Source organism: Pongo abelii, chromosome 18 (genome assembly GCF_028885655.2).
Source record: "Pongo abelii isolate AG06213 chromosome 18, NHGRI_mPonAbe1-v2.0_pri, whole genome shotgun sequence".
NCBI classification, from domain to species: domain Eukaryota; kingdom Metazoa; phylum Chordata; class Mammalia; order Primates; family Hominidae; genus Pongo; species Pongo abelii.
The window spans coordinates 13,974,318-13,992,492 of NC_072003.2; the positions used below are offsets into that span (position 1 = coordinate 13,974,318).

The window sequence follows — 18,175 nt, forward strand, 5'->3', positions numbered from 1 at the left end:
CAGCCAGCACTAGAGCAATGGCTCTACCTGTGATGGACAGAGGAGGAGCCTGGGGCAAAGACTGGGAGGCAGGACTGGGTCAGCCTGGCCAGGAAATAGCAGGAGCCAGGCCCCTTCCCCTGCTCCTGTCAGTGGAGTCTTTGCTCCCCCTCCCAGCCCGTCCCTCCCAAAACCCATGGTCTGCTCACTGTCCCCGAGGCCACAGGGCATTGTGCAGAGCTGACATCATTCAATGTGTCTGCAGCGGTCACCAGCTGTGCAAGATGACATTTTTAGATCACTCCAGGAGCTGGTACGTGTGTCCAGGTAAGAGGTGAACTTGGTGACTTTCATAATCAGGAAAAAATATTAAGCTGCCTGTACCTACGCATTTCAGTTTCCTAGGGGTGTTGTAAAAAAATCACCACAAACAGGGTGGCTTAAAACAACAGAAATGGGTTTTCTCAGAGCTCTGTAGACCAGAAGACAGAAATCAAGTTGCCCAGCAGGGCCACTGGGTACACTCACAGGTAGCTGGGGTGAGGATTTCAACATATCTTTTTGGGGAATATAATTGGGCTCACAGCACCATAGGGCCCTGGTTTTGTTTAAAAACCACATTGGTGGCTGGGTGGAGTGACTCATGCCTGTAATCTCAGCACTTTGGGAGGCCGAGGCGGGAGATCCTCTTGAGCCCAGGGGTTCAAAACCAGCCTAGGCAACATAGCCAGACCCTGTCTCTACAAAAAATTTAAAAATTAACCAGGCGTGGTGGTGTGCACCTGTAGTACCAGCTCCTTGGGAGGCTAAATGAGGAGGATCACTTGAGCCCAGGAGGTGGAGGCTGCAGTGAGCCATAATCGTGCCACTGCACTCCAGCCTGGGCCACAGAGTGAGACCCTGTTTCTAAAAAACTTTTTTAATTTGAAAGACAAAAAAACACACACTTTCATATCATGTTCTGTTTCTTGATCCAGATGCTTGTTACGTGGGAGTTTTTGCCCGAAAAATCCATCAAGCTATACACTTATGATCCATGCATTTTTCTGCACATATGTTATATTTCAATCAACGTATTCTAAAGCACACACGTGCTGAAAACAGCCGACCTACCATGGGGTTAACAGAGGCCTCCCCTGTGGGGTAGGTTTATGGATTTCATTTTCTCCGTTATGTTCCAAGTTGTCTGCAATAAGCCTGCATTCACTTTGTGGAATAAAAAATACATGTATGTTATTAAAAAAGTGCTAGAGATGGCACATTCCCTCTCAGATCCTTCCCTGCCCCCGAAACTATTGTAAAACAAGGTGAGGATTCGAATGGAAATTTGGCTGCCTCAAGATTCTTTCCAAATTAATATTTTTAGTGCCATTACGCACCGCTTCAAATGTCCTGCTAATGATATGTTGTCCTGATTATCCAAACTGTCTTTCTGCAGAGTGATTTGTGTGGCTCTAGCAGGAATCTCACCTGTGTCCTCTTCCGGAGGGCGAGGTAATAATAGGACTGACCTCATGGGTGGCCAGGAGGCTTAGTTGGGATAACGCACATGAAACCCCATGCACAGGGCTCTGGCACAGGGGACCGGCTGCCGCAAGTACCCTCCTGATTAGGGAATGCCCAGAGAGCGGCCCAGGTGCCTCAGGGTCCTCGGTTCGTGGCTCAGTTTATTTGGGGAAGTCTGAGACCCTCCCCTGTTCCACGTTTTCATCCCTGAGGGATGGACAGGGATGCTGGGGGCTGCCCTTCTCCGGCATGTTTTCCCTTTTTGCTCCCCCACTTTTTAAATTTAAATTTAAATTTTTATTTATTTTGTTTTTTTGAGACGGAGTCTCACTCTGTCACCCAGGCTGGAGTGCAGTGGTGCCATGTCAGCTCACTGCAACCTCTGCCTCCTGGGCTCAAGTGATTCTCTTGCCTCAGCCTCTCAAGTATCTGGGACTACATGTGCCTGCCACCATGCCTGGCTACTTTTTGTATTTTTAGTAGAGATGGGATTTCACCATGTTGGCCAGGCTGGTCTTGAACTCCTGATCTCAAGTGATCTGTCCACCTCAGCCTCCCAAAGTACTGAGATTACAGGCGTGAGCCGCTGCGCCCGGCCCAGCTTTGCCCCCTTTTAATGAATCTTGGTGCCCTTTTCCTTCTGTCTTCCTCACTTGTTAGGGTTGTGTGCTATTTCATCTTGTGCGTTTAAGACGTGCGGTCGTGACTGTTCTGTGATCACGGGAAAGCTCAAAGGAAGCTGACAGCGGTGAGATGGTGGCAGGACTGGAGGAGACAGAGAGGGGACGTGTGTGCTTCTGTCTCCTGGGTCTCCTCTGCCACCCAACCCCCCGCCCGTGGCTTTGGAATTTGGGCTGAGTTGTATATGAACCTGGTCTCCTTGGCCAATATCTGTCCAAATTACCAATGCAGAAATCCTCTGTCCCAGCTGGTCTGCAGCCCAGCAGTAATCCTACGATAAACTGCGGTTTGTGAGACCTTATTTACCTCTGAGGTTATTTTTTGCAACATTGTAAAAGTGAAAGATTGAAACAACCTAAACCCTCTTCCATAGGGCACTAGTTAAAAATAAATGGCACCGTCTGTATAACTGAATATGCTATGCAGCTGTGAAAAACCAGGGCGGAACCATTTCCAAGCTTTATTAGGTAAGAGAAGCAAGTATGCACAAAGCAAGTATACCTCTTTGTGTAGAAAGGGGAGGACGTGAGAATATATTCGTGTGAGCTTACATTGCATAAACTGTAGCTACTCACTGAATGGTGAAATGTTACTTGTGGAGGTGGAAGTGAAACTTCGTGGTTAGGGGACTTGGGGTTGAGAGCAAGACACAGATTTGTTCATTGCCTTTTGGTGAGCATGTACACGCACAACTTTTCAAAATCTTAAACTTAGAAAAATGTAACATCGTTAAAGCATAGCATGTTTTGAGTGTAGCGGTTTGGGTTTGAATGTCACACTGGATCTTGTTTCAGCCTGTCAGCTGTGTGACCTTGGGTAAGTTACTCAACTGCTCTGTTTCCCCATCAACAGAATGCAGTTCCAACCTTGGGCTACTCAGATGAGTAAATGAAATAAACTACTCCCTCCTCCCCTCCTCCCCTCCTCCCCTCCTCCCCTCCTCCCCTCCTCCCCTCCTCCCCTCCTCCCCTCCTCCCCTCCTCCCCTCCTCCTCTCCTCCTCTCCTCCCCTCCTCCCGCTCTTCTCCTCTCCCCCCGCTCTTCTCCTCTCCCCCCGCTGTTCTCCTCTCCCCCCGCTCTTCTCCTCTCCCCCTGCTCTTCTCCTCTCCCTCTTCTCCTCTCCTCCTCTCTTCCCCTCCTCCCCCTCTTCTCCTCTCCTCCTCTCCTCCCCCTCTTCTCCTCTCCTCCCCCTCTTCTCCTCTCCTCCCCCTCCTCCCCATCCTCCTCTCCTCCTCTGCTCCTCCTCCTCTCCTCCCCTCCCCCTCTCCCCTCCCTCCTCCTTCTCCCCCTCCTCCTCCCCCTCCTCCTCCCCCATCCCCTCCTCTTCCCTCTCTGCTCTGCCTCCTTCTCCCTCTCCCCTCCTCCTCCCCACCCCTCCTCCTCCCTCTCCCCTCCTCCTCCCCACCCCTCCTCCTCCCTCTCCCCTCCTCCTCCCTCTCCCCACCCCTCCTCCTCCCTTTCCCCTCCCCTCTTCTCCCCGTCCCTCTCCTGTCCTCCCCTCCTCCCCTCCCCTCCCCTCCTCTCCCCTCCTCCCCTACCCTCCTCCCCCTCCGCTCCTCCCCCTCCTCCCCCTCCTCCCCTCCTCCCCCTCCTCCCCCTCCTCCCCTCCTCCCCCTCCTCCCCCTCCTCCCCCTCCTCCCCTCCTCCCCTCCTCCCCTCCTCCCCTCCCCTCCTCCCCTCCCCTCCTCCCCTCCCCTCCTCCCCTCCTCCCCTCCCCCCTCCCCTCGTCCCCTCCCCCTCCCCTCCTCCCCTCCCCTCCTCCTCCTCCCCTCCTTCTCCCCTCCCCTCCTCCTCCCCTCCCCTCCTCCTCCTCCCCTCCCCCTCCCCTCCCCTCCTCCTCCTCCCCTCCCCTCATCCCCCTCCTCCCCCTCCTTCCCCATTCCCCTCCCCTCCTCCCCTCCCCTCCTCCTCCCTTCCCCCTCCCCCCTTCCCCCTCCTCCTTCCCCTCCTTCCTCTACCTCTCCCCTCTTCCCCCTCTTTTCCTCTTCCCCCTCTTTTCCCCTTCCCCCTCCTTCCTCTACCTCTCCCCTCTTCCCCCTTTTTTCCTCTTCCCCTCCCCTCCTTTTCCTCCTTCCCTCCTCCCTCTGCCCCTCCCCCTCTTCCCTCTGCCCCTCCCCCTCTTCCCCTCCTCCCATATCTTCCCCTTCCCCCCTCCCCTCTCTGCCCTCCACCTCGCCTTCATTCCCATCCCCCTTCCTCCTTCCCTCCCCCTCCTCCCCTTTCTTTCCCTCCCCCTCCTCCCCTTTCTTTCCCTCCCCCTCCTCCCCTTTCTTTCCCTCCCCCTCCTCCCCTTTCTTTCCCTCCCCCTCCTCCCCTTTCTTTCCCTCCCCTTCCTCCCCTTTCTTTCCCTCCTCTCCCTACTTTCCCCCTCCTCTCCCCACTTTCCACCTCCTCTTCTTCCTCCCCCTCCTTTCCTCCCTCCCCCTTCCTCCCTCCCCCTTCCTCCCTCCCCCTTCCTCCCTCCCCCTTTCTCCCTCCCCCTTCTACTACTCTCCCCTCTGTCCCTCCTGCTTTCCTCCCTGCCTTCCCTGCCATGCCTTTTCCCCTTCTACCTTCCCTCCCTCCTGCCTCCCACCACCTTCCCCTGCCTCCCCGCCATCCCTCTTCCCCTACCTCCCCCGCCTTTCCCTGTATATATTTTGGTTAATATCCAAAATATATAAAGAACTCCTACAACCCAACAGCAAAAAACCAAATAACTCCAAAAATGGGCAAAGGACCTGAACAGACTCTTCCCCAAAGAAAACAAATGAATGGTCAAGAGGCATATGAAAAGGTGCTTGATGTCACTCAGCAGGGAAATGCAAATCCAAAGAACAGTAGGGTATGGCCTCACACCTATTAGGGTGGCCATTCTCAAACAGAAGGTGGCCAGGCACGGTCGCTCACGCCTGTAATCTCAGCACTTTGGGAGGCTGAGGCAGGTGGATCACTAGGTCAGGAGTTCAAGACCAACCTGGCCAACATGGTGAAACCCCGTCTCTACTAAAAATACAAAAATTAGCCGGGCATTGTGGCGGACGCCTGTAATCCCAGCTACTCAGGAGGCTGAGGCAGGAGAATCGCTTGAACCCAGAAGGCGGAGGTTGCATGAGCCGAGATTGGGCCATTGCACTCCAGCCTGGGTGACAAGAGTGAAACTCCATCTCAAAAAAAATAATAAAAAATAAAAACCCAGAAGGCAACAAATGTTGGCAACGTTGGGCAGAAAAAGGAACCCTTGTGTACTGTGGTGGGAATGTAAGATGGTGTAGCCACGATAGAAAACAGCATGGAGTTGTCTCAAAAAATGAAACAGAACCACCACATGATCCAGCAGTCCCACTTCTGGGTGTGGATCCAAGAGAATCAAAATCAGGATCTGAAAAAGAGATTTGCATATCCGTTGCAGCACTACTCACAATAGCCAAGATACAGAAGCGACTCAGATGTCCATAAGCTGATGAGTGGATAAAGAAAACATGGTATAGTGATACAGTGGAATATTATTCACTCTTAAAAAGGAACAGGCCAGGCGTGGTGGCTCACGCCTGTAATCCCAGCACTTTGGAGGCCGAGGCAGGTGAATCACCTGAGCTCTGGAGTTCTAGACCAGCCTGGCCAACGTGGTGAAAACTCATCTCTACTAAAAATACAAAAAATTAGCTGGGCGTGGTGGTGGGTGCCTGTGACCCCAGCTACGTGGGAGGTGAGGAATGAGAACTGCTTGAACCCAGGAGGCAGAGGTTGCAGTGACCCAAGGTCTTGCCACTGTACTCCAGCCTGGGCAAGAGTGAGACTCGCTCTCAAAAAAAACAAAAAGAAGAAGAAGAAAACTATTTATTTATTTTATTTTTTATATTTATTTATTTATTTATTTATTTAGAGACGGAGTCTCACTCTGTCACCAGACTGGAGTGCAGTGGTGCAATCTCAGCTCATTGCAACCTCTGCCTCCCGGGTTCAAGCAATTCTCCTGCCTCAGCCTCCTGAGTAGCTGGGACTACAGGTGCACGCCACTGCGTGCAGCTAATTTTTGTACTTTTAGTAAAGACAGGGTTTCACCGTGTTGGCCACGATGGTCTTGATTTCCTGACCTCGTGATCCACCCGCCTCGGCCCCCCAAAGTGCTGGGATTACAGGCATGAGCCACTGCACCCAGCCGAAAACTCATAAAGTTTTTAAAAATTTTTATTTATTTTGAGACAGGGTCTCATTCTGTTGCCCAGGCTGGAGTGCAGTGGTCGAATCACTGCTCACTGCAGGCTTGACCTCCCGGGCTCAAGCGATCCTCCCACTTCAGCCTCCCAAGTAGCTGGGACTACAGGCTTGCGGCACCACACCTGGTATTTTTTTAAATTGATTTTTGTGGAGATAGGGGTCTTACTATGTTGCCTAGGCTGATCTTGAATTCCTGGGCTCAAATGATCCTCCCACCTTTGCCTCCCAAAGTGCTAGGATGACAGGCATGAGCTAGCGCAACTGGCCAGAGAAGGAAGCTCCACATGTGCGTGACGTGAATGAAGCTGGAGGACATTATGCTGAAAGGGAAAGAAGCCAGTCCACAGAAAGACAAATACCGCAGGATTCCACTCATACGAGGCATCTACGATAGTCGAACTCACAAAAACAGAGTAGAATGGTGGTTGCCAGGGGTGAGGGGTGAGGTAAATGGGGAGTTGCTATTCCACAGGTATAAAATTTCAGTTATGAAAGATTAACACCTTTTTTTTTCCCCAGACAGAGTCTCGCTCTGTCACCCAGGCTGGAGGGCAGTGGTGCCATCTTGGCTCACTGCAACCTCCACCTCCTGGGTTCAAGCAATTCTCCTTCCTCAGCCTCCCAACTAGCTGGGATTACAGGCACACGCCACCATGCCCAGCTAATTTTTGTATTTTTAGTAGAGACGGTGTTTTACCATGTTGGCCAGGCTGGTCTCAAATTCCTGACCTTGTGATCCACCTGCCTCGGCCTCCCAAAGTGCTGGGATTACAGGCGTGAGCCACTGTGCCCAGCCAAGATGAATACATTCTAAGGCCGGTCACAGTGGCTCACACCTATAATCCCAGCACTTTGGGAGGCTGAGGTGGGAGGATTGCTTCAAGCCAGGAGTTTGAGACCAGCTGAGGAACAGCACGAGATCCTGTCTCTACACAGCAGTTTAAAAAATTATCCTGGCACTGTGGCATGTGCCTGCAGTCCCAAGTACCTGGGAGGCTGAGATGAGAGGATCACTTGAGGCCAGGAGTTCGAGGCTTCAGTGAGCCACAATTGCACCACTGCACTCCATCCTGGGTGACAGAGCAAAACTCTGTCTCAAAAAAATAAATAAATAAAAAGTTCTAGAGCTCTGCTGTATAACATAGTGCCTGTAATTAACAGAACTGCATTGTACACTTAGAAATCTGTGAAAAGGGTAGACCTCAAGTTAATTGTTCTTACCAGAATTTTTTTTTAAGTCAGTGGTGAAGGGCCAGGCACAGTGGGTCATGCCTGTAATCCCAGCACTCTGGGAGGCCAAGGTGGGCGGATCATCTGAGGTCAGGAGTTTGAGACTAGCCTGGCCAACATGGCAAAACTCCACCTCTACTAAAAATACAAAAATCAGCCAAGCGTGGTGTAATCCCAGCTACTCAGGAGGCTGAGGCAGAAGAATCGCTTGAACCCGCGTGGTGGAGGTTGCCGTGAGATGAGATTACATCACTGCACTCCAGCCTGGGTAGCAGAGGAAGACTCAGTCTCAAAAAGGAGAGTCAGTGGTGGGATTTGGCTTGCAGAATATAGGTGCCAACTCCTTATCTAGGGTTTCAGAAACCAAAGCCACAAACGGTGTTGGTGCTGCCTACTCGTTGCCCCTCTCCCTGAAGGCAGTGAGTAGGAGCAGCAGGCTCTTTGCTTAGAAAGAAGGAAAAAGAGAAAATGACTAGAGGATTAAAAAAAAAAAAAAATGAGAGCTTCATGCTGAAACACCGGCTTATTTGTGAATAGTTTTGCAAGTCAAATATCACTCTCTGATTTACCTTTGAGGGGGGATATATTTTCCTACACTGATTTGCCTAAAGCTACCAGTGCCTGATGCTCCCGGGATCATCAGATTCTCGAAAGTTCTTTCATGCCCAACCTGAACATCTCTGCATCTGAGCGCTCCAGGTGTGTGGCTAAGGCCTCTTGCTTAGGGGTCTGGCCAGTCTGGATTGGAGTCATGGTCCTGCCGTTTTCTGCCTGTGTGACCTTGGGCAGGATACCTTGCCTTTCTGTAGCTCAGTTGCCTTCTTTGTAAACCCTGAGAAAACACACATCTTCTGTGCTAAGGGTTGTCAGAAGACTCAATGAGACAGTGTTTATAAGATGCTCAGCACTGGGCCCACTAGAGGTGGGCGTGCAGCAAATGGAAACTGACTACCCAGCGTCACACTCTGATTATCTTGGGGAGAGACTTGGGGCAACTGATTGGAAAGATGATAAAAAGGTAGAAGAAAGCCAGGCATGGTGGGAAGTGCCTGTAGTCCCAGCTGCTGGGGTGGCTGAGGCAGGAGGATTGCTTGTGCCCAGGAGTTTGAGTCCAGTCTGGATAACATAGTGAAATCCTGTATCTTAAAAAAAAAAAAAAAAAAAAAAAGCCAGGCGCGGTGGCTCACGCCTGTAATTCCAGCACTTTGGGAGGCCGAGGCGGGCAGATCACCTGAGGTCAGGAGTTTGAGGTCAGGAGTTTGAGACCAGCTTGGCCAACATGGCGAAACCTCGTCGCTACTAAAAATAAAAAATTAGCCAGGCCCGGTGGCACGCGTCTATAGTCCCAGCTACTCGGGAGGCTGAGGCAGGAGAGTTGCTTGAACCCGGGAAGCGGAGGTTGCAGTGAGCCGAGATCATGCCACTGCACTCCAGCCTGGGCAACAAGAGCGAAATTCTGTCTCAAAAAAAATCAAACCTTGGGCATGGTGGCACATGCCTGGAGTCCCAGCTACTCAGGAGACTGAGGTGGGAGGATAGATTGAGCCCCTAGGGACAGAATCTCATTCAGGGCTGGTTTTGAACTCCTGGGCTCAAGTGATCCTCCACCTCAGCCTCCCAGAGTGGGGATTAGAGGCATAAGCCACTGCACCCAGCCCAGTGGTTTTAGAAGAAAAATATTAAGCAAAGAAAGTGAACAGGAGGAAAAATGATACTGACTCAAGTTTGGTAAGCTCTGGGGTTGAATGACGATTGGAGTTCTGGAATAGAGAACCAGTGGCATGGTGGGGTACTTGGGAGCAGTGAGATAGGAACCAGGTATTTTTGAAGGGGTGCTCGATGCTCCTGCAGTTACTTAATATCTCTGGGCCTCAGTTTCCTCACCTGCAAAATGGGGCAGGTGATGATTGTGAGAATTCAGTGAGATCAAGCAGGTGACACGCTTGGCACAGGGACAGGCACATCCTAACACTCACGGTTTCATTTTTAGGTTGTAGGGGGAGCTAAATGCATTGTGGTGCCCTGGATCAGGCCCTAAAACAGAAAAAGGGCATTGGGGGAAAACGAGGGAAATCTGAATACATCCAGAGGGCAGTTCACAGTCATGACCTAGGTTAGTATCTGTCTGGGCATGGTCAGGTAAGATGCTGGCATTTGGGGAAGCTGGGTGAAGGGACACAGGACCTCTCTGTACCATCTTTGCGACTCTTCTGTGAATCTAAAATTCTTCTTGGCCGGGTGCGGTGGCTCACGCCTGTAATCCCAGCGCTTTGGGAGGCCTAGATGGGGCGGATCACTTGAGGTCAGGAGTTTGAGAGCAGCCTGGCCAACATGGTGAAACCCCACCTCTACTTTAAAAAAAAAAAAAAAATTAGCCTGGTATGGTGGCAAGTGCCTGAAGTCCCAGCTACTCGGGAGGCTGAGGCAGAAGAATTGCTTGAGCCTGGGAGGAGGAGGTTGCAGTGAGCCGAGATCACACCACTGTACTCCAGCCTGGGCCACAGAGCAAGACTCCGTTTCAAAAATAAAAGAAAAAACTGCTCTTCTATTTCTTTTTGTAGAGACAGGGTCTTGTAATGTTGCCCAGGCTGGTCTCGACCTCCTGGCCTCAAGTGATGCTCCCACTTTGGCTTCCCAAAGTGCTGGGGTTAAGGCATGGGCCACCATGCCCGGCTACTAAATCTAAAATTATTCTAAAACAAAATGTTTATTTAGAAACATTCAAAGGGATGAGGGCAGAGTGTTATAGGTCCTCAGGGAAGGGAGGTGCTGAAACCAGCTTGGGAGATTAAAGGCTTCCTACAGGAGACGGAAGGCTGAGTTTTGGAGGAGCGCAGGCACTGCTTACAGAAGGATGGGGTGCGGAGTCAGGCCCTTCCTCGCCACCTCCCAGGAACCTGGCCCAAAGCAAGTGTCAGTCCACAGAGAGAGATCTCCCAGCCCCAGGCTAGGTCCTGTCATTGTCACACACCCCTCCCTATTTTCTTCTTGGCCTGATCTCAGCACTGTAATCAACTAGTTCCTGGCAGAAGTCAGGGCCGGCTTGATGGGTATGTCCTGTGCTCAGGAGGGCCCAGGGCAGGGGTTGGTGGCTCATACCTGTAATCCCAGCATTTTGGGAGAATTGCTTGAATTCACGAGTTTGAGGTTGGCCCGGGCAACATAGCAAGACCTTGTCTCTGCCAGAAGAGAAAAAAAAAGCCCGGCGTGGTGGCATGTCCCTGTAGTCCCAGCTACTTGGGAGGCTGATGCAGGAGGATCACTTGAACCAAGAGGTTGAGGCTGCAGTGAGCCATGATTGCACCACTGCAGTCCAGTCTGGGGAACAGAACCAGACTCTGCCTCAAACAAGGGCCCGGTGCTTGGCTGAATGCTCTGCTGTTGCTGTTTTGAAACTCATGATAACTTATTTTTTTTTCTTTCTTGAGACGGAGTCTCACTCTGGCCTAGGCTGGAGTGCAGTGGTGCCATCTTGGCTCACTGCAACATCCGCGTCCCAGGTTCAAGTGATTCTCCTGCCCCGACCTCCCAAGTAGCTGGCATTACAGGCATACACTACCACTCCTGGCTAGTTTTTGTATTTTTAGTAGAGATGAGATTTCATGATGTTGCTCAGGCTGGTCTCGAACCCCTGACCTCAAATGATCCACCCGCCTCGGCCTCCCAAAGTGCTGGGATTACAGGTGTGAGCCACTGTGCCCGGCTGCTGCTAATTTTTGAACAGAGGAAACTGCATTTTCATTTTCATCTGGGCCCCCCAACAAATTATGTGGCCAGTCCTGTGAGATGTGTAGGCTGTCTCCCCTGCCAGACCATCACATTAGTTTCCTATGGCTGCTGTGGTGAATTTCCACAATCAGCAGCTTAAAACAACTCACATTTGTTATCTTACAGTTCTGGAGGTCAGAAGTCTAAATTAGGTCCAAAAGGCATCATTCTTTCTGTTTATTTTGGGTTCTTTTGTTTGCTTTTTTTTAGAGACAGGGTCTCACTCTGTTACCCAGGCTGGAGTGCAGTGATGTGATCACCACTCACAGCGAGGGATCTCCCAGCCCCAGGCTGGGGCCTGTCGTTGTCACACACTCGGGATCCCTTCCCCATTTTCTTCTTGGCCTGATCGCACAGAAGTGCTGGTGCTGCCAGCACAGAACAATTAAATTTTTTTTTTCATAAGAACAGGGTCTCACTATGTTGCCCAGGCTGGTCTCGAACTCCTGGCCTCCAGCAGTCCTCTCACCTCAGCATCCCGAAGTGCTGGGATTACAGGTGTGAGCCACTATGCCCAGCTGCTGCATTCTTTCTGGAGGCTCAGGAGAATCTGCTCCCATGCCCTTTTCAGCTTCCAGAGGCTACCTGCTCTCCTTGGCTTGTGGCCCCTTCCACTGTTTTCAAAGCCAGTGATGTACTAATAGCATCTTCTCTTCTCTCTGACCTCTGCTTCAATCCCTACCTCTTCTGACTCTGACCCTCTTGCCTCCCTGCTGTAAGAACTCTGTGATTATTTTGGGTGCACTTGAATAATCTAGTATAATCTCCTCATCTGAAAATGTCTTATTTAATCTCCTCTGCCAAGTCCCTTGTGCTACATATGGTGACATATTCATAGGTTCCTAAGATTAGGATGTGCGCATCGTTGGGGACCGTTGTTCAGCCAGCTACAACCACAACCACGATAGCTAGGAGTGCAGAGTTTCATCTGCTCACCACTGCATCTCCTGACCTGGCATGGTGGCTGGCATATAGTAGATGCTCAATAAATAATTGTGTGCTAAGTAAATGCGTGCGCTGAGGAATTGTGTATGGCTGGAGCACCTGGTGTGGGGACGAGGGAGGGCATGGGACTGGCTTGGGCAGGGCCTGGACAGTTGCTTTTCTGGGTTGGAGCTCAACTTATGGGTGGTGGGCAGTGGTCAGTGAGAAGCTGACCTTAAATGACAGAAACCCGGAGAGGTGCCAGCTCCTGGCCTTGGTGCCCCTTGGCCTTTCCAAGTCTGCCCAGCTGGTGTTGAATGTCCTGGCTTCCTGAGGCAAGGGCACACGGGCCTTCCTCCCCATGCCATCAGCTCCTCTGCCTTTGGGGATTGGGGGCGGAAAAAGTGAAACAACCTGGATATTGCAATCCACGCTCTGAGATGTGCTGCAAAGGGAGTTGTGTCATCGCAGTGGGGACACGGTGACCCAGTGATCTGGAGGTCATGCCCTAAGCCCCTGGCTCTGTCCTCAAACCGGCTGTGGGATGGTTTCTCTTTTGGTTGTGGCAAATGCTGAGCACCGATTGTGTACTAGGCACCATGCATGCTAGGCACTGTGCCAAGTCTGGGGATAGGGCAATGACAAGAGACAAGGGGAGTGAGGGCCCTCGGTACTAAGAACAGGGCTGGGTGCGGTGGCTCACGCTTATAATCCCAACACTTTGGGAGACCAAGGTAGGAGGACTGCTTGAGGCCAGGAGTTCAAGACCAGCTTGGGCAACATGGCGAGATCCCTGTCTCTACAAAAAATACAGATTAAAAAAGCCCAATGTGGTGGCGCGAACCTATAGTCCCAGTTACTTGGAAGACTGAGGTGGGAGGGTTGCTTGAACCCAGGGGTTCAAGGCTGCAGTAAGCCACGATCACACCACTGCATTCCAGCCTGGGCTCATGGCTCACTGCAGCCTCAGCCTCTTGGTTCAAGTGATCTCCTGCATCAGCCTCCCAAGTAGCTGGGACTACAGGGACATGCCACCACACCAGGCATTTTTTTTTTTTCTGGCAGAGACAAGGTCTTGCTATGTTGCCCGGGCCAACCTCAAACTCGTGAGTTCAAGCTGAGGCACCTCCCAGCACTTCGGGATGCTGAGGTGAGAGGACTGCTGGAGGCCAGGAGTTCGAACCCAGAGGTTGAACCCAGGGGTTCAAGGCTGCAGTAAGCCACGATCACACCACTGCATTCCAGCCTGGGCAAGACAGTGAGACCCTGTTTCTAAAAAGCAGACACACAAATGGAAACCGTGCCCTTTGACCCAATAATCATGCCTTGGGCATCTTTCCATAGACACGAGGAGATAGGTCAAAGCACCACTGGTTGAGTGAAGGGCTGGAAACAGTCTGCGTATCCATCACTGGAAAAGGGGCCAGTGCCTTAAAAGACATTGAGGGTCATTGCCAATGAGTAATATTAGCAAGCTGCTAGAAAGAACGAGATTGATCTTTCCACATTGTATTAGCCTGGGACGATGTGTATGGAATTTGCCCATTTCTGTAAAAATGCAAAAAGCACATATATGTAGGTGGATGACTGTGCAGAGAGAAAGGTGTGAAAGGAAAAATGGGCACTGGTTACCTCCTCTGGGGAATGTGGGGGTGGGGAAGGGGTCTGGAGGTTGCGAGGTTAATGAGAAGGGAAAGAAAGAGACCTGGCTTTTTCTTTGTTCACCTCTCTGCTGTGTGGCTTGTTTCAAGGAACATACATTGCTTCTGTAGCTCAGAAGGAAAATCCAATAAAACATATTTTTAGAAAGGTACTGAGCTAGGCTTTGTGCTAAGAGTGTGCTGGCTGTGCTTGGAGCTGCTCTCAGTTCTTACAGACCCTCTGTGAGCACCATGCGGTGGATGCTTTCATCACCTTGATTTTTTGAATGGGAAACTGAGGCTCAGAGAGGTTGAGTGACTTGCCCAAGGAAGCACAGCTGGCAAGCATCACAACTGGTGCCTGGGGACAGGGAAGGGGAAGGTGGAGTCCTACATCACAGTATCCAGTTACAGGTTGGGGTGGGGAGCAGCACAGAGGGCTGGTGATGAAGGAACAGCCTCAGCTGGCGGGGGTTGAGTGGCAGCACCTCCGCTTGTGATGTGTGCTGAGTGAGTGTAGAGGCTCCCACCCACGGAGGGAAGGGAACGGCCAGCTGTTCATGTTTGATTGGGGCTTAACTTTCCCCAGCCTTCCCTTTCAATGTAGCGGGTGCGGTGACTCACGCCTGTAATCCCAGCACTTTGGGAGGCTGAGGCGGGAGGATTGCTTGAGCCTAGGAGTTCAAGACCAGCCTGGGCAACACAGTGAGACTCCCATCTCTACCAAAAAAAAAAAAAAAAAAAAATTAGCTGGGCGTGGTGGCATGTGCCTGCTGTCCCAGCTACTCAGGAGGCTGAGGTGGGAGCATCGCTTGAGCACAGGAGGTCAGGGCTGCAGTGAGCTGTGATCGTGCCACTGCACTTCAGCCTGGGTGACAGAGGGACTGTCTCAAAAAAAAAAAAAAAAAAAAGAAGGCTTGTGGGTCTGGCTTCCCTCTTCCCCCACCTTAACTCAGCCACAGGGTCCCAGTGCCTCCGGTCTGTCCAAGAGGGCCACACCACAGATGTGCAACTTCTGGCCGGGCAGCGAGGGGGGCTCAGCTCCAGTGATGGCCATCAGGTTCAATTTCTCTCTAGAGCCTCAGCAAACGACATTGGACGTTTCCAGCACTAAGGGGACTGAGATCACGCATGAGAACCATGCCAACAGGCTTACCTCCAGATGGGACAAAATCGGAACCTGGCTAACATTGAGCATGGCTGGAAACATGTAGCTATGGTTAGAAACCCTGTGGGCAAGTAAGGTTTTGTCACAAATACAGTCATTCATTCAACAGATGTTTTGTGAGCTCCTGCTATGCCTCAGACGTGTTGGAGACACTGCCCGTGGTGTGTGGAGGTGAATGAGAGTAGAGTCTCTGGATCATGGGGCTTCTGTTCTGGGGTTGGAGGTGAGGGCAGGAAAAAACCACCATGGAAATAAATAAAGAAATGAGGATGTTGGCTTTTGAGTTGAGCTAGAAATGACCAGCAGGAATCAATCCTGCAGGGACCTGGGAGAGATGATGTTCCAGGCAGAAGGAATAGCGTGTGCGAAGGACTAGGGGCAGGAAAGAGCTTGATGTTTTTGAGGAATCAATGGGGCGCCAGCGTGGGGGCTCTGTGAGCTGGAGGAAAATGGCGGGGTTGGGCTTGGAGATGCGGTCAGGGCAGGGGTTTGCGTACCTGGGACCAGGGTGAGAGCTTCAGTGTTCCCGTAGTTTTCCAAGGGACACCCATTGAGGGATGTAAGCAGAGGAATGATGTAGTCTGATTTTACCATAAAAGATCACTTTGGCTTCTGGACTGAGGTAGAATCAGGGCAGGGAATTAAGATGTGGTTGGGGTGAGGAGGGAAATGGAAGCAGAGAAACTTGGTTGAACTCAGAATATTTCAGAGGTGGAGTCAATAGAATTGGATGTTGGGGTGTGAGAAAGAGAAGAATTTTGTGGATGACTCCTGGGTTTTTGGTCTAGAACAGTTGAGTGGAAGTAGAGTCATTGACTGGGAGAGGAGGGGGTGTTGGGGCTGAGTGTCAGAAATCATACATTTTAGGCCAGGTGTAGTGGCTAATCCCAGCACTTTGGGAAGCCAAGGTGGGCGGATCACCTGAGGTCAGGAGTTTGAGACCAGCCTGGCCAACATGATGAAACCCCATCCCTACTAAAAAGACAAAAATTAGCCGGGCGTAGTGGCAGGCACCTGTAATCCCAGCCACTTGGAAGGCTGAGGTAGGAGAATCGCTTGAACCTGGGAGGCGAAGGATGCAGTGAGCCGTGATTGAGCCATTGGCACTCCAGCCTGGGCGACAAGAGCGAAAATTAGCCAGGCATGGTGGCAGGCGCCTGTAATCCCAGCTATTTGGGACCTGAGGCAGGAGAATCACTTGAACACAGAGGCAGAGGTTGCGGTGAGCTGAGATTGCACCATCGCACTCCAGCCTGGGTGACAGAGTGAGACCCCATCTCAAAAAAAAGAAAAAAAATAGTCTAGTAACAGAAGGGCTGAGATGGGAGAAGAGAGAGCCACTAAAGTAAAGGAAAGATGTCATGGAGGACTCCATGAATGTAGAACTTACTTATTGGCTGCGTATGGTGGTTCATGTCTGTAATCTCAGCACTTTGGGAGGCTGAGGTGGGAGAATTGCTTGAGGCCAGGAGTTCCAGACTACCCTGGAAAACATGGTGAGACCCCATCTTTATTATTTTTTAAAGGTAAAAAAAAGCTTACTTTCACTTGCTCAAACCCGGAATTCATGAGTCATTGCTAATGGTGGCAGGCATTGTTGGTGACCAAGATGTATCCCATCAACCTGTCCCTGGCCTGGCTTCCAACTTTGGCCCTTGCATTTCTTTGCCCGAGGACATCTTCTGGCTTCTGGAGCCCATTCAACCCTTTCGCGTAGCAGGAGAGAATACTGACACTGATATAATTTGGCTGTGTCCCCACCCAGATCTTACCTTGAATTCCCATTGGTTGTGGGTGGAACCCACTGGGAGGTAATTGAATCATGTGGGCTAGTCTTTCTTGTCCTGTTCTCATGATAGTGAATAAGTCTCATGAGATCTAATGGTTTTATAAAGAGGAGTTCCCTTGCATAAGCTCTCCCTTTGCCTGCTGCCATCCATGTAAGATATGACTTGCTCCTCCTTGCCTTCCACCATGATTGTGAGGCTTCCCCAGCCACATGGAACTGTAAGTCCATTAAATCTCTTTTTTTTTTTTTTTTTTTTGGTAAATTACCCAGTCTCAGGTATGTCTTTATCAGCAGTGTGAAAATGGACTAATACAGGCATATTAACACTCCCTGGGAGCAGATTTCAACCAATGACTGGCAAGGTCTAGAGGATAAATACCCCAGCTCTCTTGCCTCTCAGATGAGAACAGTGTATGTTCAACATTATCTCCCAAAGTTCCTGAGTGAGACTGAACTGCAGTTGCCCACAGAGGTAACTCATTTCATAACACACCCCTGTGGGTGGGCTTCCTTTCTTGACTCTCTTCCCCACTTCCTACCCATGCTTCCTCAAGTCCCTTTTTTTGTGTGCGTGTGACACGGAGTTTCGCTCTTTCCCAGACTGGAGTGCAATGGTGCAATGTCAGCTCACTGCAATCTCCATCTCCCAGGTTCAAACAATTCTCCTGCTTCAGCCTCTCAAGTAGCTGGGATTATGGGCGCATGCCACCATGCCTGGCTAATTTTTTATATTTAGTAGAGATGGGATTTCACCATGTCGGTCAGGCTGATCTCAAACTCCTGCCCTCAGGTGATCCACCCACTTCAGCCTCCCAAAGTGCTGGGATTACAGACATGAGCCACTGCGCCCAGCCCTCAAGTCCCTTCTTATGTAAATGATTTCTATCACTCAAGTGCTTGTCTTATAGTCCACTTCTGGGAGAGGTCAAGCTAATTTCTAATACCTCTTTTCACCCTCCAATCCAATCTCTAAGTCCTATCAATTCTTCCAAAATGCATTTGAAATTAATGTGTTTCTCAACTCCACAGCCATTGCCCTGGCCCAAGCTACCACCATCTTTGACCTAGGTAACTGCACCAACAGCTTGATTAATGTCCCTCCTTTCATTCTTGCCTCTCTTTGATCTGTTGTCCATACGGCAGAGGTATCTGTTAAAATCGAAGTAAAATAGGCCAGGCATGGTGGCTCACACCTGTAATCCCAGCCCTTTGGGAGACCAAGGCAGGAGGATCACTTGAGGCCCGGAGTTTAAGACCAGCCTGGGCAACATAGTAAGTAAGACCCTGTCTC

General features: G+C 50.9%; 1 long non-coding RNA gene across 2 annotated transcripts in view; it reads left to right on the forward strand.

The window, feature by feature from the left end:
• Nucleotides 1-1,516: 1,516 nt before the first annotated feature.
• LOC134760368 (uncharacterized) overlaps nucleotides 1,517-18,175 on the forward strand; it is a 33,595-nt gene continuing 16,936 nt past the window's right edge. The window contains exons 1-3 of one of the 2 annotated variants that reach the window (XR_010137716.1): nucleotides 1,517-1,632; nucleotides 2,540-2,633; nucleotides 9,586-9,708. This is a non-coding gene — a long non-coding RNA (uncharacterized LOC134760368). The remainder of the gene's footprint in view (nucleotides 1,633-2,539; nucleotides 2,634-9,585; nucleotides 9,709-18,175) is intronic. The other variant, XR_010137715.1, reaches the window with a different exon arrangement.